A 19,675-nucleotide genomic window follows, 5' to 3' on the forward strand; every position below is an offset into this window, starting at 1 on the left:
GAGCATTGTAATAAAATCCGTTCGCTGTTGGCGCTTGCTCGGAGTCGCCCGATGGATAAGGCTGCAGATGTGCGAGCCCGCGAGGCAGAAGCGCTCAGTGAAGCTCCGCGACGCCGCCGCCAAGGTCCTGCCGTACGAGAGCGGGAGGCCGAAGCGTGTCGTCTGGCGGCGCGACGACACCGCCGAGATCCCAGCGTTCGAGCACGGGAGGCCCAAGGGTCACGGCAACGGCGCGAGGACCCTGCCGTACGCGAAACGACACGGCTGCGGCGCGAAGAGGATCTCCAAAACGTCAGAGAACGGGAAGCGGCGAGAAAGCGCGCGTATCGGCAGGCAGACCCCGATGCAGTGAGAGCTCGTGAGGCGTCTGCAAAACGCATCAGGCGAGCTCAGCCCCAAGGTGCCGACGCGCGGTTTAAGCGAGACTTTCTAGACGTTACGTTCGGACACAGATGTAGTGGGCGAACTTTCACTGACGAGTCACGGTTTTACCGATGATTTCCCCTCAGGAGCTTCGCCCACTCATCATCATTCACCCCGTGGATATGCTGTGAATTTTTTTTTTCTTCGGCCTAGCTTTCACTGTTCGAAACACCTGACCGAGTTTTGAAGCATAACCAGGTAGAAAACGTGTCTGACGCCCAATTCCTAACCATGGATAAACTTCGCCTAAACAAGTGTCAAGTGGAGCCGCAAGCTTTGCTGTTTGCTCTCTCTTCGCGCCACTAGTGCGAAGCTGAGCAATGTTTCTTTTTAATGGGCCTTCGCAAGTCTTCTTATTGCAGATATTCGCACCTAATCTCGTTTCGCAGTAAACTATTGCAAGGCCATGGTATTTATCAGTTTCTACTGCAAAAAATGTCAATGCACTAAACATATTCGACTGCTTCCAGGTAAGGTCTCAATGATTGGGTGGATAATTTTGTTTCAAACGCAAAAATAGCCCTATTATCTAAGCTTTATAGTATATGTAGGAATTCTTCGGCTTGCTCGATAATTGCTGATTGGTTTAAAATTTATATCTCTGGATGAAATAGCGGTCATTATCTGGTAGGAAGGAACTGTGAGGAACGTTCAATTTACTTTACTGAGAAAACTCGGTTGTTTTCAAAACATATTTAAAATAAATAACAAAGCTGAATATATCAGCAAATAGAAAGGCCATAAAAGCTCAGATCAATAATACGTCGATGGAGTGAATAAAAAAACAATACAAAACGATATTTCTCGTTAAGTAGATGATAGGCGTGTGTCGTTAGCAAGTTACAAATGACAAACCTAATTACACTTCAACGAATGATTCAGAGAATGCAGAAGACCACGTTTCGGTACGGCTGGGTTCCTTCTTCAGGAGCACCTGGGGCCACTAAGAACTGGCGGCTCATAGGCTTTCGGCACTGTGGGTACCTTACAAAACCCCCGGTTTCGGGACGGACCTAATGTGTACACACAGACGAAGTACTCGAAGCGAGCTCCTATGGTTTGGGGGATTTCATTGTATATGCCACTACTTCTCTTAAACCTCTTGTTCTACTTTGCTTCTAACTTCAGGATGGCCGTTCTGGAGACGTAAATTTTGGATATCAGATACATCAAAGTGTATGAAGAAGAAAGGCTAGGACGCCGACCGCGAGTTGTTTCGAGCTTAAAAGAAATTAACGTTTCGGATTCCACACGGAAGCCTTCTCCCAATAAAATCTTGAAGGGAACAAATCACGTTTAGTACGTTTCACAATGCTGCGCAGACAATTTGCGTAGATTGGTGGCAGATTCCCGGTGTTCTTTTGGGCATGTGTTTCGTCGACTGTATGTGAAGCGTTTCCAGTAGCGGGCGTGAGTTAGCATTCCTTTCTTTTGCGAGGACACGTTCAGCAGACCGTTTGATTCGGCTGGCAGACTCGAGGTCCAGGCCCTCGCCTCTTTTTCACCGCCACCGAGGACGTTCCTGCGATACATCGATGACTTTTATTGTGGTACCAAAAGACTCTCTACAGTGTTGCAAAGCTCACCTTAATGAAATGGAACCGGCCAGACAATTCACGACTGAGGAAGAGGACGACGGGCGTCTGACATTCCTAGACGTCCTGGTGAAGCGTGAGGGTGTGGGGCTGTCATTTGGGGTGTTCAGAAAGAACAGTCATGCTGGCCGGTACCTGCACTTTATTTCTGTGCATCCGGCAGCACAAAAGCGGTATGGGATCTCCTCCCTTCTCCGCCGAGCGGACACAATCTCCAGCAAGCCAGAGGAGACTCTGGCGGACAATGCGGGGGTTCGCTACGAGCTTTCATCGTGCGGGTACCTTGAGGGCTTCATCGATTGTGTTCAGTGGCATCACCCTCGACCTGCGCATGGTGCGGACGTCGGATTTCAAAAGCGCGCGACAATTCCGTACCTGCCCGCCATCACCGAGGCTCTGTCACACATACCCCGCTCATGCAACGTGCAAACTGCGCATTTGCCGCCTCACGAACTTGTGAACGTGAAGGACAAACTGTAGACAGAGAGGTATCCAGGAGTTGTCTACGTCAATCCGTGTGCTGATTGCCATTGCTTGTATATTGTTTCTGCTTTCTTCCTATGCTTGCGTCCAAATTCTTCGTCCCCAGCCCACCGCAACTGGACGCAAAGTAATAAAATTGAAGTCAACGCTGCGTCCCCTTTTCTCTTTCTGTATCCTTTTCCTCTGCAGAGGGCGCGAATGATATCAAAATACAAACTACCACCTCAATCAGCTCTCAATGGGGCCTTTGTCCTGTAGTAAGGATACAAGCAAGAAAGTCGCAGTACACATTATAGGGGTTAGTGCGGAGGGGTAGAATATAAATGGCGGGACTTTTTTCAAAGTAACCGGTGAAGATATCTGATGTAGTCTCGTTTGGTCTTCGTGTGCTACGCTGTTGTCCTTTACGTAGTTCACATTCATGCGTTGGGTGTCGCACAATACGTATGCTCAACGCCCTCTGTGCCTGCTACTGCATCACCTAATCGCAATGCGAAAGAATAATTGTAGTCCTTTCATTGCGGGAACATACAAAATATGGTGACGACGTGTTCTGAAAGCGTGTTTGTCCGAGAAAAAAAGACCACATCCATCTGCAGAACAGCCTGGGGGCAGGGTATAAGATAAATGTTCGGTGCAAGTCCTAACAAGCTCTAGGACCCAACTCCCCTATGATGCTTGTAGGTGATCAATTAAAAGACCTTCATTTTCTGAAATAAAATCATTAGCAAACTACTTTGGTACGCAGAATGACGAAGACATCTGCCTATGGCCTCCACCCGCTTCTGTCCTGACACTCGTTCACGCCTCGTGCTAGAACATAACGTTTACAGAAAAAAATTACAGACGCACTCTTTCACACCTCGCCCGGTACCGCCCCATAATGCGAACTAAAACACCGTGACACACGTTTACCCCTGCACTAGAACGCTTCGTGCTTCAAAGACTCGAATGTTTTACACCAAAGCTGCATACCTGTACTTACCAACGGGTTCCTCTGCAGTGGCAAAACACCAAGGCGCCCAGAATGTGTCTATAGACTGTATGCTTTGTCCTTCCCCAGAATTCGCGATAGGGGCGATGTCCCAGAATGTTTTCCTAGTTTGAACCATTCAAGTTTTCTACCCAATCCTGGAAGCTCGTTGCCTATACCTGAGTGTTTCACCTGTAATGTCTTGCGTCATTACTAGTTTTACCGACCTAAAATTGCGTTCCAGGCACGAAGTTTCTGCTCCAAATGTCGTCTCTTGAAGCAAGCGGAATTTTATTCTCTCGGTTAAGGTCGCAATGGTAGCTGACGTTTCATTATATCGGGGTTCTTGCACAGTAAACCCGACATCCTTCATCGCATCACAATAACGAGGCTTCCGCCACTGTGTCCCACACAGGTGTTTAATCCCATCCGTATTTCACTTTCCCGGTTTGGGTCAGCACTGTCAACTAGTATTGGGTGAATAATCAATTCTGCTTTGTTATCATTGGGCCATTTAATGAGAAGTGGGTATGTTCAGCATGCACATTTATCATTACTCTATATTCATTCACATTTACCCGTAGCGCTGCGGTCAAGCTTTCTGGCAAATGATTATCACACCATATTTGCGGTTGCTCTGCAGACCCACCGAGCAAGAAAAGTTGTCAACAAACCTCAAATGGCTCATGGACGACCTGTTTATTTGTAATCCTGTGTTGCAGCAATGCAGCTTGCTGAATCCCTCCTTTACACGCGCTGTGAATACTTTTTTAAAAAATAGAGTGTCAAGTTTTCCTTTTTTTCCGGTCGAGAACTTTTGTTTTTTTTTTTGCAAAGGACGAAGCTCCCATAAAAGCCTTATATATGTCACGCAGCAGCCTTCGTTGACTCTACTCCATTCGCCGCTTTTTCAATGGTGAAGGCCCTGCTGCGATGCTATATGAAACATGAGTGTTTTCGTAGAATATGAGTCTGATGTTGAGGGCGTTGTTTAGGTGAGGATTTTCATGTTAACTTATGCCAGGAATATGATCAATAGTAGGCTATCCTTTTCCGAACCCAACCTCTTGTGGGGTGTTGCAAATTCAACCTATTGCGTTTGCGGTTAACTGTTAACTTTTAAAATTGTTTGTATATGTTGAAAACGTCCAGGGAGGCAACGGAGGAAGCTGTCGTCGAGGAAAAGCAGATATATTTACATGATGTACATAGAACCATTCAATCCACAGCCATCTTGTCACCTCGCCTAGTCGTGTTCGCCTTCTTCCAGGCACACACACGTCTGTTGAGCACAGTAGCAGCTTCATCCTCGTCTTATTCAAAAGTTCCAACATTCACCCTGCCGACCAGTATTCGTGTCCGCGGGATAGGACAAACCGATGAGGGCCCTGTCCGAGTCCTTGCAATGGTGTTTCGTCCATTCATGTCCAGCTGGTGGCTCTGTTTCGTTTTTGTCTTATCTTCGGCCTTCTCTTTCTTCGTGACTTCGCCTTTCTTCTGACCTTCTGCTTATGTTTGTTCGTGATGATCACGTCTGGCTACAGGTCGCAGTTATAGCTTTCTGTATAGTTAAGAATGGGTCCTAATGGAAAATACAGTTTCATTGACATCTGGAGTTATATCTGACGCTCTGGTTGGAACCTTGAAGTTTTACATGGTGTGCAAAGCAAACCCTCACCGTACCACATTGTCCGGGTTTCTTCGATTTCTGAAAACGTCTAGTGGCCTGCTCAGTCGTAGAGGGGATCATGCCGACGACAGCGTTGTCGTCTGGACTGTTTCCTGGAAAAGGAGATGCGTAGCCTGCAGCAGTGTCGAAGTCGACATAAAGGTGTGCTGTTGTCGAGGGGTCCGAGTCTTTACGAGCAGCGCGTTGAAACAGTTCGTACCTTGGAACATCAGCACCGTGTGTTTGTACCAACTGCATTATTATCTCAGTCGGAAGCCTCACTGCGTATGCGCACTCCAGTCGCAACCACATATCTGGAACCTGACCGGGCTTCTGTCTCATTTCAGTTTCGGTTAGGCTTTTACATGAGCTGTATACACATTCGCACATAAAATTTGCGATCAAGTGCGATCATCATTTATCCCCAAAATCAGCGTAGAATGGAACCGCCTCCCTCTCACCATCGCTGCCATCGTTGATGCCACTCTCTTTAAAGCAGCCATTCACCACGCTTCTTGTTGAATGGCTCTTTAGTTCTTGATTGCTGTTTCTATGCTGTTTGTGTAAAACAACTGCACCTTATTTATGTCTCTTACCACTGGTTTCTGTTATGCACTATGGGCCTTGAAATTATTTTCAATAAATAAATAAATAAAAGCGACTGGACCTCCAAATACTCTGCCTACTATTCCCTGAAGTGGCGTACTACCCCGAACATTGTAAAGCATCGTGTTGAACCACTATAAGGAGCAACATAAATTTCGCAGTTTTCGTGCGGTTTTCAGACATTCCTGTACCATGAACTCGTTCTGATGCCCGGAGAAGCTGCATGTTGCCCCAAGCAGGTCTTTTTTAAGGCATGTTTTCTACTGAGATATGGGCGAAGGGAGACTGACATGTAGTGCCATGGGCAAACTCAATTAAACCAGACTTATTTGTGTTGTCTTAAAGGCGGAAAATATTAAAAAAAAGCACGAGAACGACCTACTCGCACACGAGCCCTGCTAGAATTGCTCATATGTTAAAACAATGTGTTAATGCCATGTTTTTTTCAGTATCTGACCTACGAATGTCTACGCATCTAGGCAGCTTTACGTGTGACCAGTCTCAAACAATCGTTATCGGTAGGTTTCAAGCCTTGGAAACACTGAGAATTATTCACGATTTCTCCCCAATCATCCACTAAGTCCGTTTTTATATTGGAAACTCCTAAAAAACACATTGCTATTAAACTTGCTGCCTTTTTTGGTTGCAGGCCTAAGACATCACTTATGACGCGGAGATGGAGGTAAAGATTGCGGAATTGTCCTATTTCTTTGTGATAATTTCTAATGGCATCTTCGAACGCAGCTTTGGCAAATGTAGAATTGTTATTTTCTACGTGAGCGTACGAAAAGATATCGACGGCATATTAGCATTTTATTTACCTCCTGCAAGTAGTACGGCTATGTTTGGAAAAATGTGTAGGCTGCACCTATATTATTCGGTGTCCCTGATCAATTATCTGGGGCAGATGACTTGAATATGAACATACTGTGCCGTCAAAAATTTGTTACAGCATTATTATGGAGTTCTGTGGGCGCTGAATCTGCAGTCGTAGATTTTATTACGTTTCAGCAGCCACTCGTAGGAAAACTAATGCGGTTACTCTGAGCTTCATTTCGTTTTCACAATATTGTCAGGTCAGTTGTGGGAATGAAAGCGTGAAGACGGCATGCCATGTTTCGACCACCGCGAAAGCCTTTAGGTGATTTTATTTAGGTAACCAATTTAAAAGCCATGTTTATTGTATACCTTCTTTCCGATTGCGTAGGGTGCACCCTGCGACGATATTCTTGAGGATTGGCTTGACGGGCATACTGCGAGGTTCGTGCTTTGTGGACAATTCTTTTAAAGGAAATTTTTTCAGCTAAATCCCCAAGGGTTCTCTCGCGACCGTTGCTGTCAACAGTAACTCCCGCGAACAAATAAAAGTTGCTGGAACGTAAAAGAAGTTGAATCGAACCTTGAACAAATACAGCAATGGAACCAGAAGTAGTTGCCTTACCAATTGAGGTAGGAGCCAAAGCAGAGACGGGGAGACAGCCCGTACACTGGCTGAGCACATCTGCGGCATTAGTCACTGCGTTGTCGCTGAATGCTACGTGCTAGCGTCAAACGACCTTTTGCACCACTTTGCGCTCCGCCCGCGGCACATGCAGCGATAGTGTGGCGCGTTAAGAGTGCGTTAAGAGTTAGTAAAATTTACAGTAATGCAAAGGCAAGTTAGCCGTTAGTCATTAAGGCTTACAGAGTGGATCCCTAGAAAAGGCAAGCGTTGCAGGAGGTGGTGGTAAGTTAGATGGGTAGATGAGATCAAGTTTGCGGGGATAAATTGTCGCAGTTCGCGCAGTACCCTTATAATTGGAGATTTTCGGGAGCGACCTTTGCCCTGCCATGGGCGTAGATAGCCTTATGATGATGAATATTATTATTATGATGATGATAATAATTGGAGGACGCTAACACCATTGCATGACATCCCACATCTGCTCCTTCGGTACCGCTGATCTAGTCACCTCCGTCAGCGCCGTCACAGACACACCAGAGCTGAGCTCGTCTAACGACGGCTTGGAGCTTCCTTGTATTTTCTAAAAAAAAGAGAGTTTCACTCAAGCGCTTCACCAATAGCACTCAAGGTAAAACCATTCACTAATAACACGTTAATTTAACTATCCCAAAGAATATTTGTGAAGTATTTACACTGGTTTCTGATTTCATTCTGTAGAGCCACGTGTGCGAACTCAACTGACGTCGCATGGGTAATCGTTGAGGGTGTCGCGTACAGCTTCGTTTTCCAACCAACCACTTTCACAGGGTGGATTGCCTCCCATTTTCTCAATAATGCGAGTTATGTACGTGGCCACCATTAATGTCACGGGGAAATTTACGCTATCCTCATTATTTTTAATGCGAATAACAAGAACACTGGCTTTATGTGGCCGCACGTATTGATTGATTTATTTATACAGGTACCTACATCGCCCTCATGGGCATCATTGTAGGGGTGAGAACAAGCAAAGGAATACAGTAAAGTTGATATAAGAAAAAAATGGTTGCGGGTAAAAGGCTGTATGGGAGAAACAACAAGGGGTTGACTTACACTGTCATAAATAAGGCATCACATTACAAATAAAATACAAAAACGCAAAAAGGGAAGAGTGCTATCGGTTACAAAGGGAAATAAATTAGAAGAAAAAAAAAACAATTAGTACGGAACGCTTCAAAAATGTACGGTAATGATAAGTCAAACAAGAAATTGTGCACATTTCTAACAAAAGATGCAGGAGGAGCAGAGACAATTTCCTCTGGCAAGCCGTTCGACTCATGCGTGATCCTCTGAAAAAACACGTTACTGCAGTTCCCGGGAAGCGTTGAAAACTAGAATAATCCCTCGTTATGGCGGCGCCGGCCTGAGACCAGTCCGCCTCTTTTTTGAGTGGGTGACCCCATGCCTCCCCACTTAAACATTTGCTTTTCCGAAATTTTTTTTTGTTTAGCTTCACGGACATTACCATACGACTCCATCTGTACTGAAAAACAGACGTCCAAGCAAAACGATATCGCTTGGACGAGGCGCCAGTACACTGAAGCACTCTGGTATTGAACTCAGAGAGTTCCCACGCAGCACAGGACTGTTCGGCCTAACTCAAGCCAGTGTACTTTGGCCAGTGATTTTCTGCCCGGCCTTTCTCCGGCAACCTTGTTCGGCCTATGTCCAAATGTGGGCCTTTTGGACGTGTACGGCCGTACTCCCATTACTGCCCAACGGCCAGTGTCCGTCGTCCAGTCGACCGGCTAACGTTCATCCGGCCAGATTCCAGCCGTAGGGCTCCGGCCATCCAAAATCCACCCGTGTGCTGCCGAAGTACGGCCACCAGAGGACAGATGAGATGCGGTCGGCGGACTCCAGTCGTGCTAAAGCTGCCGGAAATTCGGCCGTGCTACGGGCATTGGAGTTCAGCCGCATTACGTTAACTGTACTGAGGCCGGTGGACGACCACTGCATGCACCGCAAGCAGATCACGCAATCGCGCTGTGCAGCAGCACAAACCCACCATTTTGGGTCAACAGCACCCACATCAAAGTGAGCCCGCGCGCAACCACCAGCCGTCCAGCCTTCAGCGGCGCCTTACTTAATTATCAGCGTCAGTTTACACCAAAATTAATTTATTCAACAGCTCTCTCAAATTGGTGTTCCTTTATTCGCTGTGCCTCTTTTACTGTGGAATACAGCAAATATTCATTTCTTAGCAGAGCTGGAATAGATGTATCGCCCAGGTCCTGATATCTTCTGTGGGGCGGCTTACCTGTAATAAACAATGAAGGAGGGGGGGAGCGGAAGGCGCATACTTTAGTGGGTTGAATTTCACAAAGATGAAAGTGCCGCTTTAAGGCAATTGCTTTTAAGACGATACTTTCCTGCTCTGACTAAACCAACTATTTTTACAGCAGCTGCTTGACCAGTTTTTTTGTATATAAAACCGGTGCGAATGCCTTCACGAAGCGGTTCGATACTCCACAAACCACTCAGAAGCATTCAATATAATTTCCTTCACACAAAAAGTATGTCCGGTATTTCCCCATATTTCTTGCAAAGAAATTTTCTACTCGATCACCTTTTCTGACGATCTTTCACATTGCTGATCCTAGGAGAGATCAAAGAAGTACTTTCATTTTCAATATATGTTTTATGTGGTTTTCATGAGTTACGTGCACACCCTTAATATTCCAAAAGAACCTAATTTTCCTCTAAATTCATACTACGTTAAGAAAATGCTAGACGTGTTGCGAATGACGCCCTGCTTCATGTGGCTGCAGATGTATCCCTCTGTGTTCACGCAAGGAAAGGCGGTTGACTAGAGTTTCATATTTTGTTTCAAACAAATAACTTAGCAATTGTAGTATTCATACAGCAAACCTTGCATACTGCAACGAATAAAGCAATAAATATTTATTGGTCAAGTTTGAACGCGTAGGGTTCTCAATCCGTCGGAGGCGAGCTTGCGGCTCCGCATGCTTATTTATTTATTTATTTAGTTATTTATATATTTATTTATTTTTATTTATTTATTTATTTTTATTTTTTATTTTTTGATTCCCTCTTGCATTTGCATACGTTACAGCAGGGAGATACATACAACTAAGCATCAAATATGAGACAAAATAACAAAATAATTCTACAAAGCATGTAAAAATCGTCATTATAAACAGTAAATACAATCATACGTGGAAGATAATTACACTCCACATTGATCTAAAATAAAATGAATAGCGCAAGGCGTCACCGTTAAAGGAAAGTTATTAATTTGCTTCAAGCTAGCGGTCAAACTTTGGGATTTGTAGAATGGCGCTCGGATATACTTCTCCCCTTCTATTCTAGTTTTGGAATGATAGATATTACGAAAATATTTCAACCTCAGGTTACGTCTATTATCTTTCCAGTCTTACCATTTAAGTATACTTTTACTTTCCCTCATCCTAAGCTGACAGTGCCAATACCTAATACGAATTGCACTGCCATATTCGGCATATTTTCGAGTGCATAAACCAGCTCCTTGCTGTAGGGATCCCAGAAAAAACATGTTGACTCTAACATTAAGCGCACATAAGTGAAATACGGTTGTTCTTTTAAGTTATGTGGAGGTTCGCTGAAATTTTATCTCGGAAAGCCAAAAACACGTGCATCTGTAACTTTTATGTTGTGAACGTGCTTATTTCTCTTAAAAACTCGTTAAATAAACTCCTAGTTATTTATATTCCCCGGCCGTACTTAAAGCAGTGTAATTTACTCTACACGTATTCAATTGGAATGAAGGTTTTATTGTAAACTTGACGTTAACACACTTTTTAGATTCAACGAATTTTCTGAATCAGCACTCCACGATGTTATTAAAATTGAATCATGCTTCAAGTATTCGGAATCACGTTTATTCGCTATAGTCCTGTAAATTGCACAGTCATTCGCGAACATTCTGAACAAAGATTTCAGGCCACTCAAAATAACATTTATATATAACAGAAACAAAAAAGAGCGCCCGCAACTGAGCCTTGGGGAATTCCTAAGGTCGCGGGAATATATCCGGACGAACAACAATTGAGAGCGATCAACTGCTGTCTTAGAGAGATATACTCGGCTATCCATGCAGTACCCGATTCATTCAGTTTATTTCCCGCAATGTACTAACAAGGAGGTGGTATGAAACACCATCAAATGCTTTTTAGCTGTACAAGAAAATAGTCAGCTACTTTAGGCTTATCTATTGCTAAAGCCAAATTGTGCGTGAACTTAACAAGCTGCGTTGAGCAAGAAAAACCTGACGAAAACCGTGTTTGCTGGGATGCTAGTGATTATGTTTAATCAAATGGGTCATATCCGAAGTGTAGCTAATCTCAATTTCAAACACCGCAACTAAATTAATATCCAGGCTTCGTCATTCAGAATGCTCTGTTGTTATGGCAAATTCAAAATAACACTTGTTTCTAAATAGGCAGTCATAAAATAATATGAAGTAACACAGTGCAGGGGACGGGGTTGAGCCTACCAATGCACGACCTTAGCCTCTTCTACGTTTATCACAAACAATATAGTGCAACATTGTTTTTCGCAGTAATATTGTAAGAAGAATAGCGGAAAACTTGCGCTTTTGCGCGCCCTTGCCTTTCTTTGGTGTTGAGTCCTTGACATGGCGCCGGTTGAGCTCCTGTGGGGGGGGGGGGGGGCGCTTGCTATACGCCCTTTAAGGCCACTCATTTTGGTGAACCACCGCCATTTCGGTTAGGACATCGCTGCCGGGTCGATGTCTCCAATGGTATCCATTTCTTGAGGGGGCGAATAGCCTCGAGCTGATGCGTCGACGAAGCTGACGCGCGAGGCGTTGTAGCGGCTATGACTGGCGAGGAATAGCTAACCCGCCGGCGTGGCACAGTCTTCTTCTGGCAATAAATGGCATTTCGATGACCTAAAACTTTTCCTGGTAGTGTCCAGTGAGTCCTTGCACCTTGCCCGTTCACCTAGAACACTCATTACTGTTTGACAAAGGTAGTTCGTTCATTTAAAACGTAGTCATGTTGTACCAGAAGCACAGCAGGTCATTAAATGCAATGTTTCACAATAGTGTCCTCAGCGGTGAACCTTCCCGGCAGCGTATTCATGTGTGAGTATGCACAAGCTCAGACTAGCCTTTTAATGCATCTACGTTCCATGTGAGAATGATTTAAGCAACCATAAATGTTATTACGGCAGCGACGTGTGCACAGGCATATGTTCTTATTGCGCCCGAGACATGTACGGGTGCTCGATAGGGACAAACGCTCTCGTAAAAACCAATGAAACCATTAGAGTCAACGGTCTCTTTGCGTGGCAGGCCTGGAGACGATAGGGCAAGGTGTGCAGCGGAGATTTAGCACCCTGTCACTTAATGAAATCATTCTTATGTTTGAACATATGACTGAGGACGTGCAGGAAAAGTAAATTCATCCATTCAACATGGTGTGAGGGAACTTAGCGAGCAGCGCTAAATGCAAATGGTGAGGCACGACGAGGACTCTTGTGGTAGACGGTTAGGTGTTAGTGTAAAAATCATAAGTGCGCCTTCCCACACCGTTTTTTAGTGCCCACTAGATAGGCAGGCAATAAGAACTAGCAAGAGAAGTGAGAAAGCCTGTGCCTCCATAAGGCTAACAAATTGGCCATAATTTCTAGCAGCCATACGGAATTAACGCGCGGAAAAGATGCGATGCCTATTAATTTGGTAGCATGTTTTCGGACAGATCAGCGTCGTCATAGCACGATGGACGAGAGCATCACCTTAGGGATTGTCGGTAGGCAGTGGGGTCTGGAGCAGTAACGCTGATAATTGTAAAGTGGAGGAATTGGATGAAAAATCACTGTAGTGAAGCTGGGCAGAACAGAAGGAGAAGCAAGCTTTTGCAAAGCAATTTTAAAGGGAATGTCGAAACTACTCTTTCGAGAGGCTCTTATGCATCTCCTCCAAGCGGCTGGCTATTTTACTGCCTTATTGTGCTTTTTTTACACATCGAGTAACTTGATAAAATATGAGTTTGTAAATGATCGGGAGTTCACAGCTCCTCTGATGCCTCCAATGCCAGGCTCTGCACACAAGCCTTCCCGAGCGAGCCCAATCTACTGCCCCGAAATAATTCTGATAGAGTGTCCTGGTAGCCGCTCCAGGCGTGTACGGACGCAGTCGACGTTTGCATAAAACAACGCGGACGATCTTGTGGAGACTCATTGGAGATGGCCTAAATGTAGAGGCCAATACCTTTCACCTTTGCTATTAAAAGCACTTCAAGCAATCAAAGCGAGTAACGATGGCTTGGGCGAGTTCGCTGGATATACCGCGACTCATGTAAAAGCCACTTCTTCCAGTTGGTTTCCAAATTGAGGGTATCTGCTCGGGTGACATAATTTTTCTGGTCGGCTATCTCACAGTTCTGGGCGACTTGACAAATTATTAAGGGATCAATGTGTTGGTGACCCGCCTGTTAGCAAAAATTCTTAAAGCGTTAGTAAATCCGCTGTCGATGGCGTTCCAAATGGTTAAAAAGAAGTCAAAACAAGAATTGTGCGATCTCTGCGCCCTCAAGAGTTTGTGGGGCAGCCGAAGCACTGTTAAAGATGTGTGTGATGTTATAACTTATTTGGCAACATTTGATATCTCTCTAGAGACTTTATTGTTGATCTTACGTCTGAAAAAGAGTCCTCATATAAATCGGTAAAATTCCCCCCTTCGTTCCCACCATGTAGGGGGAACCAATGAGGGCATTACAATTAATTTAAACGTACTCTCATGTCACTAGTAATGGCAAGTACAATTATCGGTCCGCATTCACTACACACCACTTATTCGGTGACAGATTAGTTCTTCGGAAATTTGTGTAAGCCCACGCATATTTTTCACACCTAAATAAAAATGTCACTAAAACTTACTAATGAACAAGCAACTTTATTCAATATATTGCAAAGTTTGTTTTCCGTAGCTAAATGACTGCAACAATGTATGACTGCAGCAATGACTAAATGACTGCAATGGCTAAATGACTGCAGGAATGTATTATATTTCACATTTATTTAAAGAATAAATCAAATGTTTACGTTAACGCTTTTTGATAAATAAATTTAAGCCTTCTGACGATTTCGGAATCCCATTGTTTTTGCTACAGGGTGTACAAAAAGCGTGTAAGTGCAATTAGAATGAGTTATACCTATGGGTTGAGGACAGAGGGCCCAGAACTAGCCCGTTTTATTTCCAAAGGGTAAATACTAACTAAGGTGAGTGTATCGTATGCGGTGTACATTGCATGCGTGGAAAGTGATTGTATTGGTTATAGATACAGATGTGCATCTGGAGAGCGCTTGCCCCCTCTCCCTCTATCTGTATAAATAACCCACGCGCAATAAACTGTTGTTATTTTCTCTCCTGCACCCGGCTTGTCATGAACCTGATACATAGTGTCAGAAGTGCCCTGCGTTAACGTCTACATGTCGGAACGCTGAAAACGACGACAGAGACCTCGGAATGAATTCACTGCGGCCACCGGATCTAGTACGCCTCAAGGGGGACCTCGGAAAGAACTGACAGCTCTTCAAGCAGAATTTCCAGCTCTTCTTGGCGGCCACAGGGACAGCCCCGATTCCACGGTCAGAGGCTTCGAAGACAGAGCTACTTCTGACAGCCGCATAGAAGAAAGGGATTGAGGTATTTAACACTTTCTCTTTTGCTGAAGGGGAGTGTGATACCGACTACCTGACGGTGCTAAAAAAATTTGCCCAGTACAAAAAGACGCAAAGCAACAAAAGTTGCGAACGGTACTTATTCAGGAATCGGGTGGAGGAGCAGGGTGAAGAGTTCGAGCATGTTTGCATCACCTGACACAAGCACGCCTATGTAAATTTGCCGGGCTACTTGAATCAAAGATTTGAGACCAGATTTCGTTTGGTACGAATGATGAACAAGTCAGGGAAAAGTTATAAAGAGATAATTAGCTGACTCTTGCGACAGCCGTACAAATTTCCAAGGCAGCCGAAGGAATAGCGGCACACAAAGAAGAGTGGGAGTGAGACCACAAACAAGTTGACCGGTCAATGAGCTCACTAGGGCAGACGAATTTGTAACATTGAATGTATCTGCCAAGAGCAACATGGTCGAGCGCGACTGGGTTGAGGAAGCAAAAGAGGAAAACCCATCAGTACGACTCAAAAGTGACACTAGATTGCAAGCTATCATCCTCCCCTTCGGTATCTTCAACAAAACGCAGCCGAAACTACCACTAAGGCAAACGTGTGCAACCTTGCTGTCCGTCGGCGGGAGCGAAATCGAACACTTTGATAACAAACAGCATAGGTAAAACTCAACATTCGCAGCGCTATTACGTACTTGTTTATTGTTAGGAAAGAACAGGCTATACTCGAACTGCAAGCATGCGAGCACCTCAAGCGTTTCTCTCCGCACGTGCACACCGTTGCGGAGGCTCTTCAGAGTGTGTGGTAGAGGAATTTCTTCATCTTTTCAGTGGTACGGGGTGCGTCCAGTGTCCGTATCATAGGTTCTCCGGGATTGTGCCGTTCCGGTCGTCACACACGCGAGACATGTTTCTCTAGCCCTGCAAAGGCCATTACGGGAGGAGCTGCAACGCATGAAACAGGGAGGCATTATCGTCAGTCATGGAGCCCACCCATTGGGTAAACCCTGCTGTCACAGTGCATAAGGATGGGAAACTTAGGATATGCACGGGTCCAAGAAAAATCAATGGATGCATCAAAAGGGAGTACTATCAAATGCCTACGCTCAAAGACATCGATGCGGAGCTAGCTGAAGCAACCGTTTTTACACGCCTCGATGCAAATGCTGGCTTCCACGAAATGCCCCTGGATGATGTAACTTCTAAAAGTTGCACCTTTCCATCACCGTTCGGGTGATACCGCTTTTGGGGATTACCGTTCGGCAGTTCTTTGACATCAGATGTGTTTCAAACGATTCTAAACGAAATATTCGAAGATGAGCCCTGTGTTAGAGCGTAAGTCGACGGCATCCTTATCTGGAGCAGAGCGATAGAAGAACACAAAGGACGGTAAGGTCCGCCATAGAAGCTGCAGAACGCGCCGAGCTAACTTTCAATAAAGCGAGTTGCGCGATTAGCGTGGATAACATTGAGTTCTTAGCGGATGTAATCAGCAGTGAAAGCGTAAGGCCAAGAACCTCCCTCATACAATGTATAACGCAACCACCAGAGCCGAAAAACAAGCATGCAGTGAAGCGAATCCTTGGCGTGGCAAATCACAGCAACAATTTTTTGCCCGCTCTAGCGCTGAAAACGCCGTTACTGCGAACTCTGCTCAAGCAGGACACTGAATTTGAGTGGATGGCTAACCATACAAAGAATAGAGGCAGTTATACGATAGCATGACCAACCAACCGCTACTATAACGTTTCGATCCGATAAAGGACACCAAAATATCGTGTGATGCTTCAAAAAAAATGGATTCAGTGGTGCTAAATACTAAATTGAGTGGTGGTACTAAATAAATGGGTGAATCGGATTTACATATTCTTTCTGGTTATTGCTGCAAAAGTAATCACTATGAGAAAACTTTATTCCGAATAGCGCAGAGATATTTTAAGTCGCATAGGCCCCATCAAGAAGCTCATCAGCGTTTCTCTTCAAGGTGCTACATCGTCGATTAACCATTGTTACGAAGGTGGAGGTGGCCATGCTTGTTGGACGTTTAGAGGTCACATTTTTTTGGCCTGTCTTGTCCGTTCGTCGCACCAACAAACCTCGAAGCCACATTCGAAAAATGGGGTTAGGGAGGTCCTGGGAATCAAACCCCGCACTTTTGCGTGGTGTAATCGGCAACCTAACCAAAGGGCGACCAGAAAAACTCGATGCGAACGGTGTTAGCAGAGGCGGGTAACATTAACTTTGCAGCCGATTGGAAAATAAAGAGACGCTTCCCGTGGTTGGCATCGAAGCGGGGTTTCTCGCATTATAAAACCAACGTCTGTCTGGTTGAAGTGCTTTGCACCCCGGGTGCAGTACATTATCTATGGTTTCGTAGCGCGGGTGTTGGTTTCAGCTTGGCAACACGTTCTAACACATAATAAACCACCCACCTTGCGAGAGATGTGAAACCATGCGCTAGACATGATCCGCGCCTGCCAGCCATTGGAAACTTTCAGAAATAAATGTGAGGGTCAATAGCCCGGTTTCAGGTGAAGTGAGAGGGGCCGCAGCTATGGTGTTTCAACAGCTCTGTATCACTAGTGCGAACACATCTTTTTGTAAAATGCCCTTTCTTCGAAAATCACGTCCTGAGCAAGCTGACGTCCAGTAACGGCATGACTCGTGGGGATTTAGGGGTGCCCTTTTTTATGTTTCTGTCATTTTCGAGGTTTACACGGGCCAAGAATAAGGAAATTACTTTCCCGCTTTAGAGATTATGCGACAATAAACAAAGCACCAAGAGTGGTTTACCGCTTCCGTGCGCCGAGTGTCCCTCGTCTTATGGTTCTGAAACTAGAAATATACCTCAAAGAATTAGGCTGCAAAAAATGACGGCAGTAAAAAGAACTTAGAACCCCACGCAGTCTCGGAGCACTGCGAGGTGGCAGAATAGAAATTGGTCTTCGCCGGCACGGCCATTGTACGGAAGGAAACCAACTTGAAAAAGAGGAGTTTTCGCATATCCAGGGAAATGCACAATGCAATAATCGCTCGCGTTGAACGTGTTCGTCGGTGTGCACGGGCTGCGTTGCGCAGCGAAGGGCTTTGTAATTGATTAACTATGCTGAAAGTGTAAATGACGCCACTGCACTGCAGCCAACCTCACTCGTGTAGACGAAACAATACCGGTATCGAAACCTCAGGCTCTCCATTGTCTGTGCGATTGGTTTTATATAATTAGTTTTTCATTTGAAAGTTATCTAGATATAACTCAGCAGCCACGAAAAAAATCGTCACAACAACAAAGTTTACAATGGACTAGGCAAAATTTGCCTGGATTAACCTGGAGAAAATAATTGTCGCCCACAGAACCTATGACCGTCAATATATCCACTAAGTTGGGATCCACACAAGATAATTTATGAATGAGCAAGTTGCGCTGGTTTTCCTTTAATCGAGTTGAATGGACGACGTCAGGAATGAAATAGGACAATAAAGGAATTGTTTGCTGGCTGTACTATGCTGGCTCGACGGGATGCGAAAAAACTACAGAGGACCAGCTGAACACACAGTAATCGGAAAAAAAAATTACACACAGTTGTCCGATAAGCTGAGGTCAAAAATAGACTGTATGCGACCCGTAAGAGAGGAAAACTGAATAAGATCAGCGAGACTGCTGTTTCAAACAATCCCAAAAATATGAAAAATGCTATCCAGTATGATTCTTTGGTGTTTCAATTTCATTTAGGAACTTTCGTTGTTAAAAGAACCAGGACAAATAATATGGTGAACGCAAGCGGTTTAGTACTGGAAGACGTGCATTCATTGAACGCCAGCATGTGCCAGTTATAGGGTTATCTAATTTAACAGTGTTAGAATTGTGAATCCAAATACCACGCTTCAGTTCCCCACGCCTTCGACAGGTTACTGGAGTTTTGTTAAGAACAAATTATAGAAAAAGACTGCAAAGGCCAGCCTATGAATTGGCCCTACTTCCGAGTTATAAAAGTATTACATTATTCCACTCCTTTTGACTGGACCACATCACACCGCGTAATGGGCAATATTTTGGACATCTGGGCTGAAGCTTTTCACCTTGCCTGTTTGTTGGAAAGATTTCAGAACAACCGTTTCGTCCTGGGGCTCAAAAAAGCACTCCTGCGAATGCTATAAAACTTCGATGTTCGGCGTCTCTTTTGCGTTTTGTAGGCTTTGGTGCGTTTTTCCCCAGCAGTAAGGACCGAAAACTTTTAGTACTGACAATAAAAGAAACTTTCAGATTACTCTATAGTTGTGGATTTACGAGAAATAAACTGAACTGACCAAAGAAGTACGAACAAATTGTCAACTGCAAATAATCCCTCCGAGGTCGCTGGGCTGGGGTCGTTTTTTCTACGTGGTGGTATGGTACATCCTCTATTTGGCATATTAAGTAATCATAGAGTTAAAACATCTACATTAGGGAGTACAACGCACACAATGTACGTTTAGATACAATGATGTTTTCGAATTTCGAACCTCAAATTTCAAAACAAAGTGAGGAAGCATTGCTATGACAGGAATGTAAATATAACGGTCAGCGTTTGCTATGCACCTGCGAAAATTCATCTGATTGAGATTTTGTAGAGCACAAATATAAGAACCTTATTTATTCTTTTTCCTACTGCCCATTCCCAACACGTGGCTGCGTTTGCCAACATTGCCAGTTAATTATATTCCAAACCGATTGCTAAGCACATAGAGTCCACCTAATAGTGAAGTTTTGCCGAGCGAGACGAGCCTATATGCGAATGGTCCCTTCCTGTA

The sequence above is a fragment of the Haemaphysalis longicornis genome, unplaced genomic scaffold, assembly GCF_048455015.1.
Source record: "Haemaphysalis longicornis isolate Haplotype H1 unplaced genomic scaffold, Haemaphysalis longicornis Haplotype H1 scaffold_8, whole genome shotgun sequence".
In the NCBI taxonomy this organism is placed as follows: Eukaryota; Metazoa; Arthropoda; class Arachnida; order Ixodida; family Ixodidae; genus Haemaphysalis; species Haemaphysalis longicornis.